This window comes from Taudactylus pleione, unplaced genomic scaffold (genome assembly GCF_031769625.1).
Source record: "Taudactylus pleione unplaced genomic scaffold, aTauple2 ptg001067l, whole genome shotgun sequence".
In the NCBI taxonomy this organism is placed as follows: Eukaryota; Metazoa; Chordata; class Amphibia; order Anura; family Myobatrachidae; genus Taudactylus; species Taudactylus pleione.
Window position 1 is genome coordinate 207,714 of NW_028285468.1, and position 27,749 is coordinate 235,462.

Sequence of the window (27,749 nt, forward strand, 5' to 3'; positions counted from 1 at the left end):
TTAGCTGCACATATTATAGGCTGGGGATATACAGACTGGATACAAACAAGAACCATATACTGCAGAGTGGGTGAGTCAGAGTCACATACAGTAATAGGAGGGACAGCTTGCAGAGGCCTAGCTGGCTTTAGCTGCACATATTATAGGCTGGAGATATACAGACTGGGTACAAACAAGAACCATATACTGCAGAGTGGGTGAGTCAGAGTCACATGCAGCAATAGGAGGGACAGCTTGCAGAGGCCCAGCTGGATTTAGCTGCACATATTATAGGCTGAGGATATACAGACTGGATACAAACAAGAACCATATACTGCAGAGTGGGTGAGTCAGAGTCACATGCAGTAATAGGAGGGACAGCTTGCAGAGGCCCAGCTGGCTTTAGCTGCACATATTATAGGCTGGGGATATACAGACTGGGTACAAACAAGAACCATATGCTGCAGAGTGGATGAGTCAGAGTCACATGCAGTAATAGGAGGGACAGCTAGCATAGGTCCAGCTGGCTTTAGCTGCACATAGTATAGGCTGGGGATATACAGACTGGATACAAACAAGAGCCATATACTGCAGAGTGGGTGAGTCAGAGTCACATGCAGTAATAGGAGGGACAGCTTGCAGAGACCCAGCTGGCTTTAGCTGCACATATTATAGGCTGGGGATATACAGACTGGGTACAAACAAGAACCATATACTGCAGAGTGGATGAGTCAGAGTCACATACAGTAATAGGAGGGACAGCTTGCAGAGACCCAGCTGGCTTTAGCTGCACATATTATAGGCTGGGGATATACAGACTGGATACAAACAAGAGCCATATACTGCAGAGTGGGTGAGTCAGAGTCACATGCAGTAATAGGAGGGACAGCTTGCAGAGGCCCAGCTGGCTTTAGCTGCACATATTATAGGCTGGGGATATACAGACTGGATACAAACAAGAGCCATATACTGCAGAGTGGATGAGTCAGAGTCACATGCAGCAATAGGAGGGACAGCTTGCAGAGGCCCAGCTGGCTTTAGCTGCACATATTATAGGCTGGGGATATACAGACTGGGTACAAACAAGAGCCATATACTGCAGAGTGGGTGAGTCAGAGTCACATGCAGTAATAGGAGGGACAGCTTGCAGAGGCCCAGCTGGCTTTAGCTGCACATATTATAGGCTGGAGATATACAGACTGGGTACATACAAGAACCATATACTGCAGAGTGGGTGAGTCAGAGTCACATGCAGTAATAGGAGGGACAGCTTGCAGAGGCCCAGCTGGCTTTAGCTGAACATAGTATAGGCTGGGGATATACAGAGTGGATACAAACAAGAACCATATGCTGCAGAGTGGATGAGTCAGAGTCACATGCAGCAATAGGAGGAACAGCTTGCAGAGGCCCAGCTGGCTTTAGCTGCACATATTATAGGCTGGGGATATACAGACTGGGTACAAACAAGAGCCATATACTGCAGAGTGGGTGAGTCAGAGTCACATGCAGTAATAGGAGGGACAGCTTGCAGAGGCCCAGCTGGCTTTAGCTGCACATATTATAGGCTGGGGATATACAGACTGGGTACAAACAAGAACCATATGCTGCAGAGTGGGTGAGTCAGAGTCACATGCAGTAATAGGAGGGACAGCTTGCAGAGACCCAGCTGGCTTTAGCTGCACATATTATAGGCTGGGGATATACAGACTGGATACAAACAAGAACCATATACTGCAGAGTGGGTGAGTCAGAGTCACATGCAGTAATAGGAGGGACAGCTTGCAGAGGCCCAGCTGGCTTTAGCTGCACATATTATAGGCTGGGGATATACAGACTGGATACAAACAAGAACCATATACTGCAGAGTGGGTGAGTCAGAGTCACATACAGTAATAGGAGGGACAGCTTGCAGAGGCCTAGCTGGCTTTAGCTGCACATATTATAGGCTGGAGATATACAGACTGGGTACAAACAAGAACCATATACTGCAGAGTGGGTGAGTCAGAGTCACATGCAGCAATAGGAGGGACAGCTTGCAGAGGCCCAGCTGGATTTAGCTGCACATATTATAGGCTGAGGATATACAGACTGGATACAAACAAGAACCATATACTGCAGAGTGGGTGAGTCAGAGTCACATGCAGTAATAGGAGGGACAGCTTGCAGAGGCCCAGCTGGCTTTAGCTGCACATATTATAGGCTGGGGATATACAGACTGGGTACAAACAAGAACCATATGCTGCAGAGTGGATGAGTCAGAGTCACATGCAGTAATAGGAGGGACAGCTAGCATAGGTCCAGCTGGCTTTAGCTGCACATAGTATAGGCTGGGGATATACAGAGTGGATACAAACAAGAACCATATGCTGCAGAGTGGGTGAGTCAGAGTCACATACAGTAATAGGAGGGACAGCTTGCAGAGACCCAGCTGGCTTTAGCTGCACATATTACAGGCTGGGGATATACAGACTGAGTACATACAAGAACCATATACTGCAGAGTGGATGAGTCAGAGTCACATGCAGTAATAGGAGGCACAGCTTGCAGAGGCCCAGCTGGCTTTAGCTGCACATATTATAGGCTGGGGATATACAGACTGGGTACAAACAAGAACCATATACTGCAGAGTGGATGAGTCAGAGTCACATGCAGTAATAGGAGGCACAGCTTGCAGAGGCCCAGCTGGCTTTAGCTGCACATCTTATAGGCTGGGGATATACAGACTGGGTACAAACAAGAACCATATACTGCAGAGTGGATGAGTCAGAGTCACATACAGTAATAGGAGGGACAGCTTGCAGAGACCCAGCTGGCTTTAGCTGCACATATTATAGGCTGGGGATATACAGACTGGATACAAACAAGAGCCATATACTGCAGAGTGGGTGAGTCAGAGTCACATGCAGTAATAGGAGGGACAGCTTGCAGAGGCCCAGCTGGCTTTAGCTGCACATATTATAGGCTGGGGATATACAGACTGGATACAAACAAGAACCATATACTGCAGAGTGGGTGAGTCAGAATCACATACAGTAATAGGAGGGACAGCTTGCAGTGGCCCAGCTGGCTTTAGCTGCACATATTATAGGCTGGAGATATACAGACTGGGTACAAACAAGAACCATATACTGCAGAGTGTGTGAGTCAGATTCACATGCAGTAATAGGAGGGACAGCTTGCAGAGGCCCAGCTGGCTTTAGCTGCACATATTATAGGCTGGGGATATACAGACTGGATACAAACAAGAGCCATATACTGCAGAGTGGGTGAGTCAGAGTCACATGCAGTAATAGGAGGGACAGCTTGCAGAGGCCTAGCTGGCTTTAGCTGCACATATTATAGGCTGGAGATATACAGACTGGGTACATACAAGAACCATATACTGCAGAGTGGGTGAGTCAGAGTCACATGCAGTAATAGGAGGCACAGCTTGCAGAGGCCTAGCTGGCTTTAGCTGCACATATTATAGGCTGGAGATATACAGACTGGGTACATACAAGAACCATATACTGCAGAGTGGGTGAGTCAGAGTCACATGCAGTAATAGGAGGGACAGCTTGCAGAGGCCCAGCTGGATTTAGCTGCACATATTATAGGCTGGGGATATACAGACTGGATACAAACAAGAACCATATGCTGCAGAGTGGGTGAGTCAGAGTCACATGCAGCAATAGGAGGGACAGCTTGCAGAGGCCCAGCTGGCTTTAGCTGCACATATTATAGGCTGGGGATATACAGACTGGATACAAACAAGAACCGTATACTGCAGAGTGGGTGAGTCAGAGTCACATGCAGTAATAGGAGGGACAGCTTGCAGAGGCCCAGCTGGCTTTAGCTGCACATATTATAGGCTGGAGATATACAGACTGGGTACATACAAGAACCATATACTGCAGAGTGGGTGAGTCAGAGTCACATGCAGTAAGTGGAGGGACAGCTTGCAGAGGCCCAGCTGGCTTTAGCTGCACATATTATAGACTGGGGATATACAGACTGGGTACATACAAGAACCATATACTGCAGAGTGGATGAGTCAGAGTCACATGCAGTAATAGGAGGCACAGCTTGCAGAGGCCTAGCTGGCTTTAGCTGCACATATTATAGGCTGGAGATATACAGACTGGGTACATACAAGAACCATATACTGCAGAGTGGGTGAGTCAGAGTCACATGCAGTAATAGGAGGGACAGCTAGCATAGGTCCAGCTGGCTTTAGCTGCACATAGTATAGGCTGGGGATATACAGAGTGGATACAAACAAGAACCATATGCTGCAGAGTGGGTGAGTCAGAGTCACATACAGTAATAGGAGGGACAGCTTGCAGAGACCCAGCTGGCTTTAGCTGCACATATTACAGGCTGGGGATATACAGACTGAGTACATACAAGAACCATATACTGCAGAGTGGATGAGTCAGAGTCACATGCAGTAACAGGAGGGACAGCTTGCAGAGGCCCAGCTGGCTTTAGCTGCACATCTTATAGGCTGGGGATATACAGACTGGGTACAAACAAGAACCATATACTGCAGAGTGGATGAGTCAGAGTCACATACAGTAATAGGAGGGACAGCTTGCAGAGACCCAGCTGGCTTTAGCTGCACATATTATAGGCTGGGGATATACAGACTGGGTACATACAAGAACCATATACTGCAGAGTGGGTGAGTCAGAGTCACATGCAGCAATAGGAGGGACAGCTTGCAGAGGCCCAGCTGGCTTTAGCTGCACATATTATAGGCTGGGGATATACAGACTGGATACAAACAAGAACCGTATACTGCAGAGTGGATGAGTGAGTCACATGCAGCAATAGGAGGGACAGCTTGCAGAGGCCCAGCTGGCTTTAGCTGCACATATTATAGGCTGGAGATATACAGACTGGGTACATACAAGAACCATATACTGCAGAGTGGGTGAGTCAGAGTCACATGCAGTAATAGGAGGGACAGCTTGCAGAGGCCCAGCTGGCTTTAGCTGCACATATTATAGGCTGGGGATATACAGACTGGGTACAAACAAGAACCATATACTGCAGAGTGGGTGAGTCAGAGTCACATGCAGTAATAGGAGGGACAGCTTGCAGAGGCCCAGCTGGATTTAGCTGCACATATTATAGGCAGAGGATATACAGACTGGATACAAACAAGAACCATATACTGCAGAGTGGGTGAGTCAGAGTCACATGCAGTAACAGGAGGGACAGCTTGCAGAGGCCCAGCTGGCTTTAGCTGCACATAGTATAGGCTGGGGATATACAGAGTGGATACAAACAAGAACCATATGCTGCAGAGTGGATGAGTCAGAGTCACATGCAGCAATAGGAGGAACAGCTTGCAGAGGCCCAGCTGGCTTTAGCTGCACATATTATAGGCTGGGGATATACAGACTGGGTACAAACAAGAACCATATGCTGCAGAGTGGGTGAGTCAGAGTCACATGCAGTAATAGGAGGGAGAGCTTGCAGAGGCCCAGCTGGATTTAGCTGCACATATTATAGGCTGGAGATATACAGACTGGGTACAAACAAGAACCATATACTGCAGAGTGTGTGAGTCAGATTCACATGCAGCAATAGGAGGGACAGCTTGCAGAGGCCCAGCTGGATTTAGCTGCACATATTATAGGCTGGAGATATACAGACTGGGTACATACAAGAACCATATACTGCAGAGTGGGTGAGTCAGAGTCACATGCAGCAATAGGAGGGACAGCTTGCAGAGGCCCAGCTGGCTTTAGCTGCACATATTATAGGCTGGGGATATACAGACTGGATACAAACAAGAACCATATACTGCAGAGTGGGTGAGTCAGAGTCACATACAGTAATAGGAGGGACAGCTTGCAGAGGCCCAGCTGGCTTTAGCTGCACATATTATAGGCTGGAGATATACAGACTGGGTACAAACAAGAACCATATACTGCAGAGTGGATGAGTCAGAGTCACATGCAGTAATAGGAGGCACAGCTTGCAGAGGCCCAGCTGGCTTTAGCTGCACATATTATAGGCTGGAGATATACAGACTGGGTACAAACAAGAACCATATACTGCAGAGTGTGTGAGTCAGATTCACATGCAGTAATAGGAGGGACAGCTTGCAGAGGCCTAGCTGGCTTTAGCTGCACATATTATAGGCTGGAGATATACAGACTGGGTACATACAAGAACCATATACTGCAGAGTGGGTGAGTCAGAGTCACATGCAGTAATAGGAGGGACAGCTTGCAGAGGCCCAGCTGGCTTTAGCTGCACATATTATAGGCTGGAGATATACAGACTGGGTACATACAAGAACCATATACTGCAGAGTGGGTGAGTCAGAGTCACATGCAGTAATAGGAGGGACAGCTTGCAGAGGCCCAGCTGGCTTTAGCTGCACATATTATAGGCTGGGGATATACAGACTGGGTACAAACAAGAACCATATACTGCAGAGTGGGTGAGTCAGAGTCACATGCAGTAATAGGAGGGACAGCTTGCAGAGGCCCAGCTGGATTTAGCTGCACATATTATAGGCAGAGGATATACAGACTGGATACAAACAAGAACCATATACTGCAGAGTGGGTGAGTCAGAGTCACATGCAGTAACAGGAGGGACAGCTTGCAGAGGCCCAGCTGGCTTTAGCTGCACATAGTATAGGCTGGGGATATACAGAGTGGATACAAACAAGAACCATATGCTGCAGAGTGGATGAGTCAGAGTCACATGCAGCAATAGGAGGAACAGCTTGCAGAGGCCCAGCTGGCTTTAGCTGCACATATTATAGGCTGGGGATATACAGACTGGATACAAACAAGAACCATATACTGCAGAGTGGGTGAGTCAGAGTCACATACAGTAATAGGAGGGACAGCTTGCAGAGGCCTAGCTGGCTTTAGCTGCACATATTATAGGCTGGAGATATACAGACTGGGTACAAACAAGAACCATATACTGCAGAGTGGGTGAGTCAGAGTCACATGCAGCAATAGGAGGGACAGCTTGCAGAGGCCCAGCTGGATTTAGCTGCACATATTATAGGCTGAGGATATACAGACTGGATACAAACAAGAACCATATACTGCAGAGTGGGTGAGTCAGAGTCACATGCAGTAATAGGAGGGACAGCTTGCAGAGGCCCAGCTGGCTTTAGCTGCACATATTACAGGCTGGGGATATACAGAGTGGGTACAAACAAGAACCATATACTGCAGAGTGGATGAGTCAGAGTCACATGCAGTAATAGGAGGGACAGCTAGCATAGGTCCAGCTGGCTTTAGCTGCACATATTATAGGCTGGGGATATACAGACTGGGTACAAACAAGAACCATATACTGCAGAGTGGGTGAGTCAGAGTCACATACAGTAATAGGAGGGACAGCTTGCAGAGGCCCAGCTGGCTTTAGCTGCACATATTATAGGCTGGAGATATACAGACTGGGTACATACAAGAACCATATACTGCAGAGTGGATGAGTCAGAGTCACATGCAGTAATAGGAGGGACAGCTTGCAGAGGCCCAGCTGGCTTTAGCTGCACATAGTATAGGCTGGGGATATACAGAGTGGATACAAACAAGAACCATATGCTGCAGAGTGGGTGAGTCAGAGTCACATACAGTAATAGGAGGGACAGCTTGCAGAGACCCAGCTGGCTTTAGCTGCACATATTACAGGCTGGGGATATACAGACTGAGTACATACAAGAACCATATACTGCAGAGTGGATGAGTCAGAGTCACATGCAGTAATAGGAGGCACAGCTTGCAGAGGCCCAGCTGGCTTTAGCTGCACATATTATAGGCTGGGGATATACAGACTGGGTACAAACAAGAACCATATACTGCAGAGTGGATGAGTCAGAGTCACATGCAGTAATAGGAGGGACAGCTTGCAGAGACCCAGCTGGCTTTAGCTGCACATATTATAGGCTGGGGATATACAGACTGGATACAAACAAGAGCCATATACTGCAGAGTGGATGAGTCAGAGTCACATGCAGCAATAGGAGGGACAGCTTGCAGAGGCCCAGCTGGCTTTAGCTGCACATATTATAGGCTGGGGATATACAGACTGGATACAAACAAGAACCATATACTGCAGAGTGGATGAGTCAGAGTCACATGCAGTAATAGGAGGCACAGCTTGCAGAGGCCCAGCTGGCTTTAGCTGCACATATTATAGGCTGGGGATATACAGACTGGATACAAACAAGAACCATATACTGCAGAGTGGATGAGTCAGAGTCACATGCAGTAATAGGAGGCACAGCTTGCAGAGGCCCAGCTGGCTTTAGCTGCACATCTTATAGGCTGGGGATATACAGACTGGGTACAAACAAGAACCATATACTGCAGAGTGGATGAGTCAGAGTCACATACAGTAATAGGAGGGACAGCTTGCAGAGACCCAGCTGGCTTTAGCTGCACATATTATAGGCTGGGGATATACAGACTGGATACAAACAAGAGCCATATACTGCAGAGTGGATGAGTCAGAGTCACATGCAGCAATAGGAGGGACAGCTTGCAGAGGCCCAGCTGGCTTTAGCTGCACATATTATAGGCTGGGGATATACAGACTGGATACAAACAAGAGCCATATACTGCAGAGTGGGTGAGTCAGAGTCACATGCAGTAATAGGAGGGACAGCTTGCAGAGGCCCAGCTGGCTTTAGCTGCACATATTATAGGCTGGGGATATACAGACTGGGTACATACAAGAACCATATACTGCAGAGTGGATGAGTCAGAGTCACATGCAGTAATAGGAGGCACAGCTTGCAGAGGCCCAGCTGGCTTTAGCTGCACATATTATAGGCTGGGGATATACAGACTGGGTACAAACAAGAGCCATATACTGCAGAGTGGGTGAGTCAGAGTCACATGCAGTAATAGGAGGGACAGCTTGCAGAGGCCCAGCTGGCTTTAGCTGCACATATTATAGGCTGGAGATATACAGACTGGGTACAAACAAGAACCATATACTGCAGAGTGTGTGAGTCAGATTCACATGCAGTAATAGGAGGGACAGCTTGCAGAGGCCCAGCTGGCTTTAGCTGCACATATTATAGGCTGGGGATATACAGACTGGATACAAACAAGAGCCATATACTGCAGAGTGGGTGAGTCAGAGTCACATGCAGTAATAGGAGGGACAGCTTGCAGAGGCCCAGCTGGCTTTAGCTGCACATATTATAGGCTGGGGATATACAGACTGGATACAAACAAGAGCCATATACTGCAGAGTGGGTGAGTCAGAGTCACATGCAGTAATAGGAGGGACAGCTTGCAGAGACCCAGCTGGCTTTAGCTGCACATATTATAGGCTGGGGATATACAGACTGGGTACATACAAGAACCATATACTGCAGAGTGGGTGAGTCAGAGTCACATGCAGTAATAGGAGGGACAGCTTGCAGAGGCCCAGCTGGATTTAGCTGCACATATTATAGGCTGGGGATATACAGACTGGATACAAACAAGAACCATATGCTGCAGAGTGGGTGAGTCAGAGTCACATGCAGCAATAGGAGGGACAGCTTGCAGAGGCCCAGCTGGCTTTAGCTGCACATATTATAGGCTGGGGATATACAGACTGGATACAAACAAGAACCGTATACTGCAGAGTGGGTGAGTCAGAGTCACATGCAGTAATAGGAGGGACAGCTTGCAGAGGCCCAGCTGGCTTTAGCTGCACATATTATAGGCTGGAGATATACAGACTGGGTACATACAAGAACCATATACTGCAGAGTGGGTGAGTCAGAGTCACATGCAGTAAGTGGAGGGACAGCTTGCAGAGGCCCAGCTGGCTTTAGCTGCACATATTATAGACTGGGGATATACAGACTGGGTACATACAAGAACCATATACTGCAGAGTGGATGAGTCAGAGTCACATGCAGTAATAGGAGGCACAGCTTGCAGAGGCCTAGCTGGCTTTAGCTGCACATATTATAGGCTGGAGATATACAGACTGGGTACATACAAGAACCATATACTGCAGAGTGGGTGAGTCAGAGTCACATGCAGTAATAGGAGGGACAGCTAGCATAGGTCCAGCTGGCTTTAGCTGCACATAGTATAGGCTGGGGATATACAGAGTGGATACAAACAAGAACCATATGCTGCAGAGTGGGTGAGTCAGAGTCACATACAGTAATAGGAGGGACAGCTTGCAGAGACCCAGCTGGCTTTAGCTGCACATATTACAGGCTGGGGATATACAGACTGAGTACATACAAGAACCATATACTGCAGAGTGGATGAGTCAGAGTCACATGCAGTAATAGGAGGCACAGCTTGCAGAGGCCCAGCTGGCTTTAGCTGCACATCTTATAGGCTGGGGATATACAGACTGGGTACAAACAAGAACCATATACTGCAGAGTGGATGAGTCAGAGTCACATACAGTAATAGGAGGGACAGCTTGCAGAGACCCAGCTGGCTTTAGCTGCACATATTATAGGCTGGGGATATACAGACTGGGTACATACAAGAACCATATACTGCAGAGTGGATGAGTCAGAGTCACATGCAGTAATAGGAGGCACAGCTTGCAGAGGCCTAGCTGGCTTTAGCTGCACATATTATAGGCTGGAGATATACAGACTGGGTACATACAAGAACCATATACTGCAGAGTGGGTGAGTCAGAGTCACATGCAGCAATAGGAGGGACAGCTTGCAGAGGCCCAGCTGGCTTTAGCTGCACATATTATAGGCTGGGGATATACAGACTGGATACAAACAAGAACCGTATACTGCAGAGTGGATGAGTGAGTCACATGCAGCAATAGGAGGGACAGCTTGCAGAGGCCCAGCTGGCTTTAGCTGCACATATTATAGGCTGGAGATATACAGACTGGGTACATACAAGAACCATATACTGCAGAGTGGGTGAGTCAGAGTCACATGCAGTAATAGGAGGGACAGCTTGCAGAGGCCCAGCTGGCTTTAGCTGCACATATTATAGGCTGGGGATATACAGAGTGGATACAAACAAGAACCATATGCTGCAGAGTGGATGAGTCAGAGTCACATGCAGCAATAGGAGGAACAGCTTGCAGAGGCCCAGCTGGCTTTAGCTGCACATATTATAGGCTGGGGATATACAGACTGGGTACAAACAAGAACCATATACTGCAGAGTGGGTGAGTCAGAGTCACATGCAGTAATAGGAGGGACAGCTTGCAGAGGCCCAGCTGGCTTTAGCTGCACATATTATAGGCTGGGGATATACAGACTGGGTACAAACAAGAACCATATGCTGCAGAGTGGGTGAGTCAGAGTCACATGCAGTAATAGGAGGGACAGCTTGCAGTGGCCCAGCTGGCTTTAGCTGCACATATTATAGGCTGGAGATATACAGACTGGGTACAAACAAGAACCATATACTGCAGAGTGGGTGAGTCAGAGTCACATGCAGCAATAGGAGGGACAGCTTGCAGAGGCCCAGCTGGATTTAGCTGCACATATTATAGGCTGGAGATATACAGACTGGGTACAAACAAGAACCATATACTGCAGAGTGTGTGAGTCAGATTCACATGCAGCAATAGGAGGGACAGCTTGCAGAGGCCCAGCTGGATTTAGCTGCACATATTATAGGCTGGAGATATACAGACTGGGTACATACAAGAACCATATACTGCAGAGTGGGTGAGTCAGAGTCACATGCAGCAATAGGAGGGACAGCTTGCAGAGGCCCAGCTGGCTTTAGCTGCACATATTATAGGCTGGGGATATACAGACTGGATACAAACAAGAACCATATACTGCAGAGTGGGTGAGTCAGAGTCACATGCAGTAATAGGAGGGACAGCTTGCAGAGGCCCAGCTGGCTTTAGCTGCACATATTATAGGCTGGGGATATACAGACTGGATACAAACAAGAACCATATACTGCAGAGTGGGTGAGTCAGAGTCACATACAGTAATAGGAGGGACAGCTTGCAGAGGCCCAGCTGGCTTTAGCTGCACATATTATAGGCTGGAGATATACAGACTGGGTACAAACAAGAACCATATACTGCAGAGTGGATGAGTCAGAGTCACATGCAGTAATAGGAGGCACAGCTTGCAGAGGCCCAGCTGGCTTTAGCTGCACATATTATAGGCTGGAGATATACAGACTGGGTACAAACAAGAACCATATACTGCAGAGTGTGTGAGTCAGATTCACATGCAGTAATAGGAGGGACAGCTTGCAGAGGCCTAGCTGGCTTTAGCTGCACATATTATAGGCTGGAGATATACAGACTGGGTACATACAAGAACCATATACTGCAGAGTGGGTGAGTCAGAGTCACATGCAGTAATAGGAGGGACAGCTTGCAGAGGCCCAGCTGGCTTTAGCTGCACATATTATAGGCTGGAGATATACAGACTGGGTACATACAAGAACCATATACTGCAGAGTGGGTGAGTCAGAGTCACATGCAGTAATAGGAGGGACAGCTTGCAGAGGCCCAGCTGGCTTTAGCTGCACATATTATAGGCTGGGGATATACAGACTGGGTACAAACAAGAACCATATACTGCAGAGTGGGTGAGTCAGAGTCACATGCAGTAATAGGAGGGACAGCTTGCAGAGGCCCAGCTGGATTTAGCTGCACATATTATAGGCAGAGGATATACAGACTGGATACAAACAAGAACCATATACTGCAGAGTGGGTGAGTCAGAGTCACATGCAGTAACAGGAGGGACAGCTTGCAGAGGCCCAGCTGGCTTTAGCTGCACATAGTATAGGCTGGGGATATACAGAGTGGATACAAACAAGAACCATATGCTGCAGAGTGGATGAGTCAGAGTCACATGCAGCAATAGGAGGAACAGCTTGCAGAGGCCCAGCTGGCTTTAGCTGCACATATTATAGGCTGGGGATATACAGACTGGATACAAACAAGAACCATATACTGCAGAGTGGATGAGTCAGAGTCACATGCAGTAATAGGAGGCACAGCTTGCAGAGACCCAGCTGGATTTAGCTGCACATATTATAGGCTGAGGATTTACAGACTGGATACAAACAAGAGCCATATACTGCAGAGTGGGTGAGTCAGAGTCACATGCAGTAATAGGAGGGACAGCTTGCAGAGGCCCAGCTGGCAGAGGCCCAGCTGGCTTTAGCTGCACATATTATAGGCTGGAGATATACAGACTGGGTACATACAAGAACCATATACTGCAGAGTGGGTGAGTCAGAGTCACATGCAGTAATAGGAGGGACAGCTTGCAGAGGCCCAGCTGGCTTTAGCTGCACATATTATAGGCTGGAGATATACAGACTGGGTACAAACAAGAACCATATACTGCAGAGTGGATGAGTCAGAGTCACATGCAGCAATAGGAGGGACAGCTTGCAGAGGCCCAGCTGGCTTTAGCTGCACATATTATAGGCTGGGGATATACAGACTGGGTACAAACAAGAACCATATACTGCAGAGTGGGTGAGTCAGAGTCACATGCAGTAATAGGAGGGACAGCTTGCAGAGGCCCAGCTGGCTTTAGCTGCACATATTATAGGCTGGGGATATACAGACTGGGTACAAACAAGAACCATATGCTGCAGAGTGGATGAGTCAGAGTCACATACAGTAATAGGAGGGACAGCTTGCAGAGGCCCAGCTGGCTTTAGCTGCACATATTATAGGCTGGGGATATACAGACTGGGTACAAACAAGAACCATATACTGCAGAGTGGATGAGTCAGAGTCACATACAGTAATAGGAGGGACAGCTTGCAGAGACCCAGCTGGCTTTAGTTGCAGATATTATAGGCTGGGGATATACAGACTGGATACAAACAAGAGCCATATACTGCAGAGTGGGTGAGTCAGAGTCACATGCAGTAATAGGAGGGACAGCTTGCAGAGGCCCAGCTGGCTTTAGCTGCACATATTATAGGCTGGGGATATACAGACTGGATACAAACAAGAGCCATATACTGCAGAGTGGGTGAGTCAGAGTCACATGCAGTAATAGGAGGGACAGCTTGCAGAGGCCCAGCTGGCTTTAGCTGCACATATTATAGGCTGGGGATATACAGACTGGGTACATACAAGAACCATATACTGCAGAGTGGATGAGTCAGAGTCACTTGCAGTAATAGGAGGCACAGCTTGCAGAGGCCTAGCTGGCTTTAGCTGCACATATTATAGGCTGGGGATATACAGACTGGGTACAAACAAGAACCATATACTGCAGAGTGGGTGAGTCAGAGTCACATGCAGTAATAGGAGGGACAGCTTGCAGAGGCCCAGCTGGATTTAGCTGCACATATTATAGGCTGAGGATTTACAGACTGGGTACATACAAGAACCATATACTGCAGAGTGGGTGAGTCAGAGTCACATGCAGTAATAGGAGGGACAGCTTGCAGAGGCCCAGCTGGCTTTAGGTGCACATATTATAGGCTGGGGATATACAGACTGGATACAAACAAGAACCGTATGCTGCAGAGTGGGTGAGTCAGAGTCACATGCAGCAATAGGAGGGACAGCTTGCAGAGGCCCAGCTGGCTTTAGCTGCACATATTATAGGCTGGGGATATACAGACTGGATACAAACAAGAACCGTATACTGCAGAGTGGGTGAGTCAGAGTCACATGCAGTAATAGGAGGGACAACTTGCAGAGGCCCAGCTGGCTTTAGCTGCACATATTATAGGCTGGAGATATACAGACTGGGTACATACAAGAACCATATACTGCAGAGTGGGTGAGTCAGAGTCACATGCAGTAATAGGAGAGACAGCTTGCAGAGGCCCAGCTGGCTTTAGCTGCACATATTATAGGCTGGGGATATACAGACTGGATACAAACAAGAGCCATATACTGCAGAGTGGGTGAGTCAGAGTCACATGCAGTAATAGGAGGGACAGCTTGCAGAGGCCCAGCTGGCTTTAGCTGCACATATTATAGGCTGGGGATATACAGACTGGATACAAACAAGAGCCATATACTGCAGAGTGGGTGAGTCAGAGTCACATGCAGTAATAGGAGGGACAGCTTGCAGAGACCCAGCTGGCTTTAGCTGCACATATTATAGGCTGGGGATATACAGACTGGGTACAAACAAGAACCATATACTGCAGAGTGGGTGAGTCAGAGTCACATGCAGCAATAGGAGGGACAGCTTGCAGAGGCCCAGCTGGATTTAGCTGCACATATTATAGGCTGAGGATATACAGACTGGATACAAACAAGAACCATATACTGCAGAGTGGGTGAGTCAGAGTCACATGCAGCAATAGGAGGGACAGCTTGCAGAGGCCCAGCTGGCTTTAGCTGCACATATTATAGGCTGGGGATATACAGACTGGATACAAACAAGAACCGTATACTGCAGAGTGGGTGAGTCAGAGTCACATGCAGTAATAGGAGGGACAACTTGCAGAGGCCCAGCTGGCTTTAGCTGCACATATTATAGGCTGGAGATATACAGACTGGGTACATACAAGAACCATATACTGCAGAGTGGATGAGTCAGAGTCACATGCAGTAATAGGAGGGACAGCTTGCAGAGGCCTAGCTGGCTTTAGCTGCACATATTATAGGCTGGAGATATACAGACTGGGTACATACAAGAACCATATACTGCAGAGTGGGTGAGTCAGAGTCACATGCAGTAATAGGAGGGACAGCTTGCAGAGGCCCAGCTGGCTTTAGCTGCACATATTATAGGCTGGGGATATACAGACTGGGTACAAACAAGAACCATATACTGCAGAGTGGGTGAGTCAGAGTCACATGCAGTAATAGGAGGGACAGCTTGCAGAGGCCCAGCTGGCTTTAGCTGCTCATATTATAGGCTGGGGATATACCGACTGGGTACAAACAAGAACCATATACTGCAGAGTGGATGAGTCAGAGTCACATACAGTAATAGGAGGGACAGCTTGCAGAGACCCAGCTGCCTTTAGCTGCACATATTATAGGCTGGGGATATACAGACTGGATACAAACAAGAGCCATATACTGCAGAGTGGGTGAGTCAGAGTCACATGCAGTAATAGGAGGGACAGCTTGCAGAGGCCCAGCTGGCTTTAGCTGCACATATTATAGGCTGGGGATATACAGACTGGATACAAACAAGAGCCATATACTGCAGAGTGGGTGAGTCAGAGTCACATGCAGTAATAGGAGAGACAGCTTGCAGAGGCCCAGCTGGCTTTAGCTGCTCATATTATAGGCTGGGGATATACCGACTGGGTACAAACAAGAACCATATACTGCAGAGTGGATGAGTCAGAGTCACATACAGTAATAGGAGGGACAGCTTGCAGAGACCCAGCTGCCTTTAGCTGCACATATTATAGGCTGGGGATATACAGACTGGATACAAACAAGAGCCATATACTGCAGAGTGGGTGAGTCAGAGTCACATGCAGTAATAGGAGGGACAGCTTGCAGAGGCCCAGCTGGCTTTAGCTGCACATATTATAGGCTGGGGATATACAGACTGGATACAAACAAGAACCATATACTGCAGAGTGGGTGAGTCAGAGTCACATGCAGTAATAGGAGGGGCAGCTTGCAGAGGCCCAGCTGGCTTTAGCTGCACATATTATAGGCTGGGGATATACAGACTGGATACAAACAAGAGCCATATACTGCAGAGTGGGTGAGTCAGAGTCACATGCAGTAATAGGAGGGACAGCTTGCAGAGGCCCAGCTGGCTTTAGCTGCACATATTATAGGCTGGGGATATACAGACTGGGTACATACAAGAACCATATACTGCAGAGTGGATGAGTCAGAGTCACATGCAATAATAAGAGGCACAGCTTGCAGAGGCCTAGCTGGCTTTAGCTGCACATATTATAGGCTGGAGATATACAAACTGGGTACATACAAGAACCATATACTGCAGAGTGGGTGAGTCAGAGTCACATGCAGTAATAGGAGGGACAGCTTGCAGAGGCCCAGCTGGCTTTAGCTGCACATATTATAGGCTGGGGATATACAGACTGGGTACAAACAAGAACCATATACTGCAGAGTGGGTGAGTCAGAGTCACATGCAGTAATAGGAGGGACAGCTTGCAGAGGCCCAGCTGGCTTTAGCTGCTCATATTATAGGCTGGGGATATACCGACTGGGTACAAACAAGAACCATATACTGCAGAGTGGATGAGTCAGAGTCACATACAGTAATAGGAGGGACAGCTTGCAGAGACCCAGCTGCCTTTAGCTGCACATATTATAGGCTGGGGATATACAGACTGGATACAAACAAGAGCCATATACTGCAGAGTGGGTGAGTCAGAGTCACATGCAGTAATAGGAGGGACAGCTTGCAGAGGCCCAGCTGGCTTTAGCTGCACATATTATAGGCTGGGGATATACAGACTGGATACAAACAAGAGCCATATACTGCAGAGTGGGTGAGTCAGAGTCACATGCAGTAATAGGAGAGACAGCTTGCAGAGGCCCAGCTGGCTTTAGCTGCTCATATTATAGGCTGGGGATATACCGACTGGGTACAAACAAGAACCATATACTGCAGAGTGGATGAGTCAGAGTCACATACAGTAATAGGAGGGACAGCTTGCAGAGACCCAGCTGCCTTTAGCTGCACATATTATAGGCTGGGGATATACAGACTGGATACAAACAAGAGCCATATACTGCAGAGTGGGTGAGTCAGAGTCACATGCAGTAATAGGAGGGACAGCTTGCAGAGGCCCAGCTGGCTTTAGCTGCACATATTATAGGCTGGGGATATACAGACTGGATACAAACAAGAACCATATACTGCAGAGTGGGTGAGTCAGAGTCACATGCAGTAATAGGAGGGGCAGCTTGCAGAGGCCCAGCTGGCTTTAGCTGCACATATTATAGGCTGGGGATATACAGACTGGATACAAACAAGAGCCATATACTGCAGAGTGGGTGAGTCAGAGTCACATGCAGTAATAGGAGGGACAGCTTGCAGAGGCCCAGCTGGCTTTAGCTGCACATATTATAGGCTGGGGATATACAGACTGGGTACATACAAGAACCATATACTGCAGAGTGGATGAGTCAGAGTCACATGCAATAATAAGAGGCACAGCTTGCAGAGGCCTAGCTGGCTTTAGCTGCACATATTATAGGCTGGAGATATACAAACTGGGTACATACAAGAACCATATACTGCAGAGTGGGTGAGTCAGAGTCACATGCAGTAATAGGAGGGACAGCTTGCAGAGGCCCAGCTGGCTTTAGCTGCACATATTATAGGCTGGGGATATACAGACTGGGTACAAACAAGAACCATATACTGCAGAGTGGGTGAGTCAGAGTCACATGCAGCAATAGGAGGGACAGCTTGCAGAGGCCCAGCTGGATTTAGCTGCACATATTATAGGCTGAGGATATACAGACTGGATACAAACAAGAACCATATACTGCAGAGTGGGTGAGTCAGAGTCACATGCAGTAATAGGAGGGACAGCTTGCAGAGGCCCAGCTGGCTTTAGCTGCACATAGTATAGGCTGGGGATATACAGAGTGGATACAAACAAGAACCATATGCTGCAGAGTGGGTGAGTCAGAATCACATGCAGTAATAGGAGGGACAGCTTGCAGAGGCCCAGCTGGCTTTAGCTGCTCATATTATAGGCTGGGGATATACCGACTGGGTACAAACAAGAACCATATACTGCAGAGTGGATGAGTCAGAGTCACATACAGTAATAGGAGGGACAGCTTGCAGAGACCCAGCTGCCTTTAGCTGCACATATTATAGGCTGGGGATATACAGACTGGATACAAACAAGAGCCATATACTGCAGAGTGGGTGAGTCAGAGTCACATGCAGTAATAGGAGGGACAGCTTGCAGAGGCCCAGCTGGCTTTAGCTGCACATATTATAGGCTGGGGATATACAGACTGGATACAAACAAGAGCCATATACTGCAGAGTGGGTGAGTCAGAGTCACATGCAGCAATAGGAGGGACAGCTTGCAGAGGCCCAGCTGGCTTTAGCTGCACATATTATAGGCTGGGGATATACAGACTGGGTACATACAAGAACCATATACTGCAGAGTGGATGAGTCAGAGTCACATGCAGTAATAGGAGGCACAGCTTGCAGAGGCCTAGCTGGCTTTAGCTGCACATATTATAGGCTGGAGATATACAGACTGGGTACATACAAGAACCATATACTGCAGAGTGAATGAGTCAGAGTCACATGCAGTAATAGGAGGCACAGCTTGCAGAGGCCCAGCTGGCTTTAGCTGCACATATTATAGGCTGGGGATATACAGACTGGGTACATACAAGAACCATATACTGCAGAGTGGATGAGTCAGAGTCACATACAGTAATAGGAGACACAGCTTGCAGAGGCCTAGCTGGCTTTAGCTGCACATAGTATAGGCTGGGGATATACAGACTGGGTACATACAAGAGCCATATACTGCAGAGTGGGTGAGTCAGAGTCACATACAGTAATAGGAGGGACAGCTTGCAGAGGCCCAGCTGGCTTTAGCTGCACATAGTATAGGCTGGAGATATACAGACTTGGTACAAACAAGAACCATATACTGCAGAGTGGATGAGTCAGAGTCACATGCAGTAATAGGAGGCACAGCTTGCAGAGGCCTAGCTGGCTTTAGCTGCACATATTATAGGCTGGAGATATACAGACTGGGTACATACAAGAACCATATACTGCAGAGTGGGTGAGTCAGAGTCACATGCAGCAATAGGAGGGACAGCTTGCAGAGGCCCAGCTGGCTTTAGCTGCACATATTATAGGCTGGGGATATACAGACTGGATACAAACAAGAGCCATATACTGCAGAGTGGGTGAGTCAGAGTCACATGCAGCAATAGGAGGGACAGCTTGCAGAGGCCCAGCTGGATTTAGCTGCACATATTATAGGCTGAGGATATACAGACTGGATACAAACAAGAACCATATACTGCAGAGTGGGTGAGTCAGAGTCACATGCAGTAATAGGAGGGACAGCTTGCAGAGGCCCAGCTGGCTTTAGCTGCACATATTATAGGCTGGGGATATACAGACTGGGTACAAACAAGAGCCATATACTGCAGAGTGGATGAGTCAGAGTCACATGCATCAATAGGAGGGACAGCTTGCAGAGGCCCAGCTGGCTTTAGCTGCACATATTATAGGCTGGGGATATACAGACTGGATACAAACAAGAGCCATATACTGCAGAGTGGGTGAGTCAGAGTCACATGCAGCAATAGGAGGGACAGCTTGCAGAGGCCCAGCTGGATTTAGCTGCACATATTATAGGCTGAGGATATACAGACTGGATACAAACAAGAATCATATACTGCAGAGTGGGTGAGTCAGAGTCACATGCAGCAATAGGAGGGACAGCTTGCAGAGGCCCAGCTGGCTTTAGCTGCACATAGTATAGGCTGGGGATATACAGAGTGGATACAAACAAGAACCATATGCTGCAGAGTGTGTGAGTCAGATTCACATGCAGTAATAGGAGGGACAGCTTGCAGAGGCCCAGCTGGATTTAGCTGCACATATTATAGGCTGGGGATATACAGACTGGGTACAAACAAGAGCCATATACTGCAGAGTGTGTGAGTCAGATTCACATGCAGTAATAGGAGGGACAGCTTGCAGAGGCCCAGCTGGCTTTAGCTGCACATATTATAGGCTGGGGATATACAGACTGGATACAAACAAGAGCCATATACTGCAGAGTGGGTGAGTCAGAGTCACATGCAGCAATAGGAGGGACAGCTTGCAGAGGCCCAGCTGGCTTTAGCTGCACATATTATAGGCTGGGGATATACAGACTGGATACATACAAGAACCATATACTGCAGAGTGGGTGAGTCAGAGTCACATGCAGTAATAGGAGGGACAGCTTGCAGAGGCCCAGCTGGCTTTAGCTGCACATATTATAGGCTGGGGATATACAGACTGGATACAAACAAGAACCGTATACTGCAGAGTGGGTGAGTCAGAGTCACATGCAGTAATAGGAGGGACAACTTGCAGAGGCCCAGCTGGCTTTAGCTGCACATATTATAGGCTGGAGATATACAGACTGGGTACATACAAGAACCATATACTGCAGAGTGGGTGAGTCAGAGTCACATGCAGTAATAGGAGAGACAGCTTGCAGAGGCCCAGCTGGCTTTAGCTGCACATATTATAGGCTGGGGATATACAGACTGGATACAAACAAGAGCCATATACTGCAGAGTGGGTGAGTCAGAGTCACATGCAGTAATAGGAGGGACAGCTTGCAGAGGCCCAGCTGGCTTTAGCTGCACATATTATAGGCTGGGGATATACAGACTGGGTACAAACAAGAACCATATACTGCAGAGTGGGTGAGTCAGAGTCACATGCAGCAATAGGAGGGACAGCTTGCAGAGGCCCAGCTGGCTTTAGCTGCACATATTATAGGCTGGGGATATACAGACTGGATACAAACAAGAACCGTATACTGCAGAGTGGGTGAGTCAGAGTCACATGCAGTAATAGGAGGGACAACTTGCAGAGGCCCAGCTGGCTTTAGCTGCACATATTATAGGCTGGAGATATACAGACTGGGTACATACAAGAACCATATACTGCAGAGTGGATGAGTCAGAGTCACATGCAGTAATAGGAGGGACAGCTTGCAGAGGCCTAGCTGGCTTTAGCTGCACATATTATAGGCTGGAGATATACAGTCTGGGTACATACAAGAACCATATACTGCAGAGTGGGTGAGTCAGAGTCACATGCAGTAATAGGAGGGACAGCTTGCAGAGGCCCAGCTGGCTTTAGCTGCACATATTATAGGCTGGGGATATACAGACTGGGTACAAACAAGAACCATATGCTGCAGAGTGGGTGAGTCAGAGTCACATGCAGCAATAGGAGGGACAGCTTGCAGAGGCCCAGCTGGATTTATCTGCACATATTATAGGCTGAGGATATACAGACTGGATACAAACAAGAACCATATACTGCAGAGTGGGTGAGTCAGAGTCACATGCAGTAATAGGAGGGACAGCTTGCAGAGGCCCAGCTGGCTTTAGCTGCTCATATTATAGGCTGGGGATATACCGACTGGGTACAAACAAGAACCATATACTGCAGAGTGGATGAGTCAGAGTCACATACAGTAATAGGAGGGACAGCTTGCAGAGACCCAGCTGCCTTTAGCTGCACATATTATAGGCTGGGGATATACAGACTGGATACAAACAAGAGCCATATACTGCAGAGTGGGTGAGTCAGAGTCACATGCAGTAATAGGAGGGACAGCTTGCAGAGGCCCAGCTGGCTTTAGCTGCACATATTATAGGCTGGGGATATACAGACTGGATACAAACAAGAGCCATATACTGCAGAGTGGGTGAGTCAGAGTCACATGCAGTAATAGGAGAGACAGCTTGCAGAGGCCCAGCTGGCTTTAGCTGCTCATATTATAGGCTGGGGATATACCGACTGGGTACAAACAAGAACCATATACTGCAGAGTGGATGAGTCAGAGTCACATACAGTAATAGGAGGGACAGCTTGCAGAGACCCAGCTGCCTTTAGCTGCACATATTATAGGCTGGGGATATACAGACTGGATACAAACAAGAGCCATATACTGCAGAGTGGGTGAGTCAGAGTCACATGCAGTAATAGGAGGGACAGCTTGCAGAGGCCCAGCTGGCTTTAGCTGCACATATTATAGGCTGGGGATATACAGACTGGATACAAACAAGAACCATATACTGCAGAGTGGGTGAGTCAGAGTCACATGCAGTAATAGGAGGGGCAGCTTGCAGAGGCCCAGCTGGCTTTAGCTGCACATATTATAGGCTGGGGATATACAGACTGGATACAAACAAGAGCCATATACTGCAGAGTGGGTGAGTCAGAGTCACATGCAGTAATAGGAGGGACAGCTTGCAGAGGCCCAGCTGGCTTTAGCTGCACATATTATAGGCTGGGGATATACAGACTGGGTACATACAAGAACCATATACTGCAGAGTGGATGAGTCAGAGTCACATGCAATAATAAGAGGCACAGCTTGCAGAGGCCTAGCTGGCTTTAGCTGCACATATTATAGGCTGGAGATATACAAACTGGGTACATACAAGAACCATATACTGCAGAGTGGGTGAGTCAGAGTCACATGCAGTAATAGGAGGGACAGCTTGCAGAGGCCCAGCTGGCTTTAGCTGCACATATTATAGGCTGAGGATATACAGACTGGATACAAACAAGAACCATATACTGCAGAGTGGGTGAGTCAGAGTCACATGCAGTAATAGGAGGGACAGCTTGCAGAGGCCCAGCTGGCTTTAGCTGCACATAGTATAGGCTGGGGATATACAGAGTGGATACAAACAAGAACCATATGCTGCAGAGTGGGTGAGTCAGAATCACATGCAGTAATAGGAGGGACAGCTTGCAGAGGCCCAGCTGACTTTAGCTGCTCATATTATAGGCTGGGGATATACCGACTGGGTACAAACAAGAACCATATACTGCAGAGTGGATGAGTCAGAGTCACATACAGTAATAGGAGGGACAGCTTGCAGAGACCCAGCTGCCTTTAGCTGCACATATTATAGGCTGGGGATATACAGACTGGATACAAACAAGAGCCATATACTGCAGAGTGGGTGAGTCAGAGTCACATGCAGTAATAGGAGGGACAGCTTGCAGAGGCCCAGCTGGCTTTAGCTGCACATATTATAGGCTGGGGATATACAGACTGGATACAAACAAGAGCCATATACTGCAGAGTGGGTGAGTCAGAGTCACATGCAGCAATAGGAGGGACAGCTTGCAGAGGCCCAGCTGGCTTTAGCTGCACATATTATAGGCTGGGGATATACAGACTGGGTACATACAAGAACCATATACTGCAGAGTGGATGAGTCAGAGTCACATGCAGTAATAGGAGGCACAGCTTGCAGAGGCCTAGCTGGCTTTAGCTGCACATATTATAGGCTGGAGATATACAGACTGGGTACATACAAGAACCATATACTGCAGAGTGAATGAGTCAGAGTCACATGCAGTAATAGGAGGCACAGCTTGCAGAGGCCCAGCTGGCTTTAGCTGCACATATTATAGGCTGGGGATATACAGACTGGGTACATACAAGAACCATATACTGCAGAGTGGATGAGTCAGAGTCACATACAGTAATAGGAGGCACAGCTTGCAGAGGCCTAGCTGGCTTTAGCTGCACATATTATAGGCTGGGGATATACAGACTGGGTACATACAAGAGCCATATACTGCAGAGTGGGTGAGTCAGAGTCACATACAGTAATAGGAGGGACAGCTTGCAGAGGCCCAGCTGGCTTTAGCTGCACATAGTATAGGCTGGAGATATACAGACTTGGTACAAACAAGAACCATATACTGCAGAGTGGATGAGTCAGAGTCACATGCAGTAATAGGAGGCACAGCTTGCAGAGGCCTAGCTGGCTTTAGCTGCACATATTATAGGCTGGAGATATACAGACTGGGTACATACAAGAACCATATACTGCAGAGTGGGTGAGTCAGAGTCACATGCAGCAATAGGAGGGACAGCTTGCAGAGGCCCAGCTGGCTTTAGCTGCACATATTATAGGCTGGGGATATACAGACTGGATACAAACAAGAGCCATATACTGCAGAGTGGGTGAGTCAGAGTCACATGCAGCAATAGGAGGGACAGCTTGCAGAGGCCCAGCTGGATTTAGCTGCACATATTATAGGCTGAGGATATACAGACTGGATACAAACAAGAACCATATACTGCAGAGTGGGTGAGTCAGAGTCACATGCAGTAATAGGAGGGACAGCTTGCAGAGGCCCAGCTGGCTTTAGCTGCACATATTATAGGCTGGGGATATACAGACTGGGTACAAACAAGAGCCATATACTGCAGAGTGGATGAGTCAGAGTCACATGCATCAATAGGAGGGACAGCTTGCAGAGGCCCAGCTGGCTTTAGCTGCACATATTATAGGCTGGGGATATACAGACTGGATACAAACAAGAGCCATATACTGCAGAGTGGGTGAGTCAGAGTCACATGCAGCAATAGGAGGGACAGCTTGCAGAGGCCCAGCTGGATTTAGCTGCACATATTATAGGCTGAGGATATACAGACTGGATACAAACAAGAATCATATACTGCAGAGTGGGTGAGTCAGAGTCACATGCAGTAATAGGAGGGACAGCTTGCAGAGGCCCAGCTGGCTTTAGCTGCACATAGTATAGGCTGGGGATATACAGAGTGGATACAAACAAGAACCATATGCTGCAGAGTGTGTGAGTCAGATTCACATGCAGTAATAGGAGGGACAGCTTGCAGAGGCCCAGCTGGATTTAGCTGCACATATTATAGGCTGGGGATATACAGACTGGGTACAAACAAGAGCCATATACTGCAGAGTGTGTGAGTCAGATTCACATGCAGTAATAGGAGGGACAGCTTGCAGAGGCCCAGCTGGCTTTAGCTGCACATATTATAGGCTGGGGATATACAGACTGGGTACAAACAAGAACCATATACTGCAGAGTGGGTGAGTCAGAGTCACATGCAGTAATAGGAGGGACAGCTTGCAGAGGCCCAGCTGGCTTTAGCTGCACATAGTATAGGCTGGGGATATACAGAGTGGATACAAACAAGAACCATATACTGCAGAGTGGGTGAGTCAGAGTCACATGCAGTAATAGGAGGGACAGCTTGCAGAGGCCCAGCTGGCTTTAGCTGCACATATTATAGGCTGGGGATATACAGACTGGATACAAACAAGAGCCATATACTGCAGAGTGGGTTAGTCAGAGTCACATGCAGCAATAGGAGGGACAGCTTGCAGAGGCCCAGCTGGCTTTAGCTGCACATATTATAGGCTGGGGATATACAGACTGGATACATACAAGAACCATATACTGCAGAGTGGGTGAGTCAGAGTCACATGCAGTAATAGGAGGGACAGCTTGCAGAGGCCCAGCTGGCTTTAGCTGCACATATTATAGGCTGGGGATATACAGACTGGGTACATACAAGAACCATATACTGCAGAGTGGATGAGTCAGAGTCACATGCAGTAATAGGAGGCACAGCTTGCAGAGGCCCAGCTGGCTTTAGCTGCACATATTATAGGCTGGATATATACAGACTGGGTACAAACAAGAACCATATACTGCAGAGTGGATGAGTCAGAGTCACATGCAGTAATAGGAGGCACAGCTTGCAGAGGCCCAGCTGGCTTTAGCTGCACATATTATAGGCTGGATATATACAGACTGGGTACAAACAAGAACCATATACTGCAGAGTGGGTGAGTCAGAGTCACATGCAGTAATAGGAGGGACAGCTTGCAGAGGCCTAGCTGGCTTTAGCTGCACATATTATAGGCTGGGGATATACAGACTGGGTACATACAAGAACCATATACTGCAGAGTGGATGAGTCAGAGTCACATGCAGTAATAGGAGGCACAGCTTGCAGAGGCCCAGCTGGCTTTAGCTGCACATATTATAGGCTGGATATATACAGACTGGGTACAAACAAGAACCATATACTGCAGAGTGGGTGAGTCAGAGTCACATGCAGTAATAGGAGGGACAGCTTGCAGAGGCCCAGCTGGCTTTAGCTGCACATATTATAGGCTGGGGATATACAGACTGGGTACAAACAAGAACCATATACTGCAGAGTGGGTGAGTCAGAGTCACATGCAGTAATAGGAGGGACAGCTTGCAGAGGCCCAGCTGGATTTAGCTGCACATATTATAGGCTGAGGATATACAGACTGGATACATACAAGAACCATATACTGCAGAGTGGGTGAGTCAGAGTCACATGCAGCAATAGGAGGGACAGCTTGCAGAGGCCTAGCTGGCTTTAGCTGCACATATTATAGGCTGGATATATACAGACTGGGTACATACAAGAACCATATACTGCAGAGTGGGTGAGTCAGAGTCACATGCAGTAATAGGAGGGACAGCTTGCAGAGGCCCAGCTGGCTTTAGCTGCACATATTATAGGCTGGATATATACAGACTGGGTACATACAAGAACCATATACTGCAGAGTGGGTGAGTCAGATTCACATGCAGCAATAGGAGGGACAGCTTGCAGAGGCCCAGCTGGCTTTAGCTGCACATAGTATAGGCTGGGGATATACAGACTGGATACAAGCAAAGGTAAAAAGCTGCAGAGTAGATGACAGACTCACAGACATCAGTGGAGCTGCTTTTTGCAGAAGTCCAGTAGACAGGAGATCAGGTTCAGGCCATGGAATACAATCTATGGAAAACAATCTATCAGCAGCTGTTTGCATGGTTAGGGGAAGGAATAAAAGTTTGTGAGATAGGTGCGGGTGGTTCAACAGGGGAGTGATAATAACTCCTGCATGTGAGGAGACAATGTCAGAATACATAAGCAGCACCTCTGGTGACACAGAGGTTCTGCAGGCCAGATATAAAATAAAGAGCAGTCGCCCTGATTCAGAGCCGGATGCTCTGAAAGAGCGCTCGCTCTGAATCAGGGTTTTTTTTTTTATAGTTTTTGGAGCGGCCTCCTGGCCGTTCGCAGAGCTGTGGTTCACCACCCACAGCTTTTGCGAGCGGACAGGATGATGGTATCGATGGTCAAGACCATCGCGACCATCGGCCTTGCGACGAGACCTTTGTGGTAGGGTCTCATGGCCGCAAACACCAGAGAGCTTCTGGCTCTAATATAGCCGGAAGCTCTCCCACTGACATCACTGGTGTGTCAGTGGGGCCGCCCACAAATGGCAGGCGTTAGCATGGGAACGCCTCTGTTTGTGAAGCCACCCC

The 27,749-nt window shown here is 48.0% G+C and overlaps 1 protein-coding gene across 1 annotated transcript in view; it reads left to right on the forward strand.

Annotated features, from left to right (window-relative positions):
* LOC148453886 (uncharacterized) overlaps window positions 1-27,749 on the forward strand; it is a 142,437-nt gene that overhangs the window by 32,865 nt on the left and 81,823 nt on the right. The window lies entirely within an intron of this gene.